The sequence below is a fragment of the Coturnix japonica genome, chromosome 24 (assembly GCF_054131305.1).
Source record: "Coturnix japonica strain WE chromosome 24, WE-NBRP24, whole genome shotgun sequence".
NCBI lineage: Eukaryota > Metazoa > Chordata > Aves > Galliformes > Phasianidae > Coturnix > Coturnix japonica.
This window is the reverse complement of record NC_140686.1, coordinates 7,266,981-7,271,282: the sequence shown is the minus strand read 5'-3', so window position 1 is coordinate 7,271,282 and position 4,302 is coordinate 7,266,981. Positions and strand designations below refer to the sequence as shown.

General features: G+C 46.5%; 1 pseudogene; it reads right to left on the bottom strand.

Moving 5' to 3' along the window:
- Positions 1–303: 303 nt before the first annotated feature.
- On the bottom strand, positions 304–3,613 carry LOC146757192 (feather keratin Cos1-1/Cos1-3/Cos2-1 pseudogene; annotated as a pseudogene).
- Between the last annotated feature and the right edge of the window lie 689 nt (positions 3,614–4,302).

Here is a 4,302-nt window from a genome sequence, read left to right as displayed (position 1 = left end):
GTTCTCCTGGGGATGGAGAAGGGTGAATATAATACTCATCTAATACACATCAAGAGCCAAGCCATACTCCCATGATAATTCTGGAGGCAGTTTAATGTGAAAACAACATCAAAAGCTCAAATGAGATGCAGAAATATTTAACAAATTTTAAGAGAGGAAATGATTTTTTACAGAGCTTCATAGCACACAAGAGCAGCATGGAGAAAGAAATAAAATGGGGGATGCCAGAGGGGAGAAGGAAGAAGAAAATAATGTGGAAGGGACTGGAAGAGTCATGAGACATGTTTTCAAAAAGCCCAGGATTGGCCCTTCCTGCCAGCATTCCCCAGAATAGCTGAGGACTGTCAATGTCTCTGAAAGCAGTCTTAAAGATTCCTTCTTGATACAGCATCACGTTCACAGTTTCAAGAAGAATTTCTCCAGGATCACAGCCAGTCCCTTTATCAGGGCAGGCATCTTCTGCCACAGTAGCGGCTGCCAAAGCTGGAGAGGTCAAAGCCCCCTGAGGTGATGGGAACACCCTCAGAACTGAGGATGCTGCCAACAGCAGCAGAGGTGGAGGATGCTACAACAGTGTTCTGTGGGAAGGAGCTGAGGATGGGTCCGGGCAGGGTCACCACCACAGGGGAGAGCTCAATGACAATGGTGGAGTTCTGGCACTGCCGGACACAGGGCTCATTGCAGCTGCTGGCCAGAGGGGTTGTGTCGCAGGGTCGGCATGGCACACACTGGGTGTAGCAGGACATGTCTTGGAGCTGGTGTTACACCTAGGAGAGAGGGATAGATGGAAAGAGAGCACGAGGGCATGTGAGGAACAGCCTGGGTAGCATCTCACAAAGGAGCCAGGGCAACTACTAAGGATGGAGGAGAAGGCTGAGAAAGAAAGTCACATCTCTGCATTATGCCAGGGTCCCACAAAGAGTTCTCTGGATATGAGAGACTCTTTTTGAGTGCATCCATCTAAAGCCATGTAAGCTGTGTCCCAAGCATTCTCCGAGCAGATGTCATCTCCTCCATGGTCTCCCATAGCACAGAACTCAACTATCTGATAACATTTCGTTGAGACAAGAGGAGGAGAGAAGACTTCACATTTACCTAGTTCCTAGTGAGGAGAAGGCAAGAGAAGTGGTTGGAAGAGTTGGGAAGTGGGCTGCCTTTTATACTGGTCCCTCATTGCTGCAGGTCCAGAGGTATGGTTGATATGGACCATAATTTTCTGACTAACTAACCTTGAATGTAAGCTATCTCTTCTCATTATATGGGCTGTTTTTTTATTTCCTTCATTGCTACCTTTTCATTTCCAGATTTATGATGTGCCCATTCTCTAAAGAAAGTTTCTTTGAAGTGCTTTGATTAAAGGCTCAAACATTTATAGGGCAGAAATACATGAGTGAGGCTGATGCCTCAGCTCTAGTGGTGATCAGGTCTGGAGGAGGCAGGTGAAGTCAGCCTGATATAGTGTAGTGAGGCTGTCATCAGAGCACTGCAGCTTTGCCCTGCCAGAAAGGTCCCCAGTGTCTCCTCAGGCAGCCCCCTTTGCCTCAGCCCATGCCTCTGCAGCGTGTGCTTGAGCATGAGTGATGAGTGCACACATGTACCTGAAGTGTGCGTGCGATTTTGATTCCATGTGAGCCTGTTCCTTTGTGAGTGCATTGATGTTGCCTTTATTTTCAGAGGGCTGTTTGTCAGTGAAAGCAGTAACTGGGAGAGAAGGGAATTCCTAGAGAGACCAGTAGGGGGGATGTGATGACACTGTGTCTGATGGCAATAGCTTCAACAACTACAGCTCCCTGAAGACTTGACTGTTCCCTTTCCATTTTCTGTTCAGAAGATAAATATGCCTGGCAGTCACAGGATATTTTCTTTAGTACTGCATCAAAGAGGGTGCAAAAATCAAAAGTAGGTCAGTCTAGACTCATTGTAGGTCTAACTAAAAGAGATCTCTGAGAAAAACGGATTGTAAACAGAACAGATGTTAAAAGTGAGTAGAAGAGAGTCATGGTAGACACTGGACATGTTGTCAGAGAAGCCAGAGAAGACACTTCCTCTTAAATGCAACCATCCATCCCATTGCTTTTCCACTGAGTGCACCTTCTATCAAATCCACACATCTCCGTCTCTCCAGAGGATGGTAGTCCCCCTTCATGTCCTCACCTTATCCCCTGACAACAAACATTCCCTTTCTTCCTTAGCTACACGAGGCTACCAAAAAAGTGGATCATGTGGAGGTGAAGGTTGGGATGCAGACAGCTGTAAGGACTCTGAAGAGACAAATGATCTCACTTTGAGAGAGCCATGTCAGTGCAGGCAGTAACCAGGAGCTGACAGATATTTGTTCCCATCATCTATTGCAGAGATCCCACCGAAAACCTATCTGACCATTCTACAGAGGGAGAGCAGTCAGCAGAACCCAAGGAAGTCTTTTGTGGTCTTCAGGTCTTCAAGGATAGTAGAAAGGAATGAGAAATGAGATAGTAGAAGAAAGGGAAATGAGGTTAGAGTAATGTCTTCAGTGTGCCCTTACTTCCCTTTTTTTAGAAGAGAGCACTGGACACTCAGTCTTTCTGAAATCCATGGCCAGGATCTCAGTCCTCAGTTCAGCATACTTTACCAATTCCTAGGGGACCAGGAATAGACCCTCATTAGTGGTTTTAGCACATCAGGCTTCCATGTGCTGCAGTAGCACCTGACAGTGCCGGAGAGTTCACTGTACCCAAAACTGAAGGAGACTCCATCACTGTTGAGGATGCTGCAACAGCAGCAGAGTTGGAGGATCTCACAGGAGTCTTCTGCATGAAGGAGCTGTGGATGTGGGCAGACTGGACCACTATCACAGGAGGGGTCACCGTTATGACAGTGGAGTTCAGGCACTGCATCCTTGCAGCTTTTGACCAACATGGTGAGGCCAGAAGTCCAGCATGGCAGGTACTGGACATGATGGGCACTAGTCATAGGGGTACATAGATCAGGGCAGAAGCTGTACGTGGGAGAGATGCTGAGGAGAAAGCAGAGCACAGGGACATAAGAGGAGCAGTCCATGAAGCACTCAGGAACACATCTATGAGCCATTTTAACTGGCAGGTAGAATCAAAGAATCACAGAAATGTAGGGGTTGGAAGGGACACGTGGACATCATCTAGTCTAACTTCCATCGTAAAGCACATTCCCTAAATCATCCTGACCAGGAAAGCATCCAAGTGGGTTTTCCCTGTCTCCCAAGAAGAAGATTACAAACCTCTATGGGCAGCTTATTCTCACACATTGCTCCTTTACGCTCATATGCAAGATGCTCTTTCCCTCATTCAAATGGATATTCCGGTGTAAAAGTTTGTGCCTGTTACCACATTGAGCACTAGTGCATAACACCAGGAAGATCATTGTTCATTTGTCCTGTGGTGCTGGTTCTGTTTAGAGCATGGGCTTTAGGACAGGAACTTGATTTTTCTCATCCTCATTGTCCAAATATGCTCTGCCTTTCATCATATATTCGGACATCGGTATCATCTTCAGAGTTCTTCCTCTTCCCTCTCCTTTCACTCACCAGTAGGCATTCTCCACTTGTGCTTCCATCACATCACATTTCCCATTTTTGAAGAGATTTCATGAAATACATAAAAAACGTGTTGTACTGGATGTGGGACACAAGAGGATTGTGACGAAGTATTTCCTTAAGCCTGTGTGCAGAAAGGCAATGGAAATGATACGAAGAAATAAATCTCAACAATCACAAGAGCTGATGAGAAATCAAACAATCTCCAGGCAACCTCCAGGAAGACAAGCCTGGCCTTTGCAAGAGTTGCAGCTGTGAATCAGGACACGGATGGGGACTGGTGTGAGACAGACCTATGGAATCACTCCTTGGGACATACAGAGAAAGGGATGAACATGTGGGGAGGGATAGAGTGGTGTGCAGAAGGGGCCCCTGAGATCAGGTTGAGCCAAATGTTTGATCTCCACAGATCTCTTATGATCTCTTATGATCTCTTATGATCTCTTATGAATCATTTATTAACTCTGCACCATCTCACTCAGTCTTGTGCACACAGCATGGACAAATTACCAGTTACTGGGGAGAGTGGCATGAGTGGCTTGTTGCTAAATATTGGAGTCAGACTGGGGCTGAAGAACTCCCTGACATGTGCTGTGTGCTGCTACAAGAACAGGGGTTCACAATTCTAATGGAACAAGTGCAGGTCTTGAACCCCAACCAGATGTGGCAGGCACCTTTCCTATCCCCATAAACTTTGCTTTGGATCCCGCTGATCCTGTCAGGGAATCTGTAACCGTGACTCCAGGCTCCCT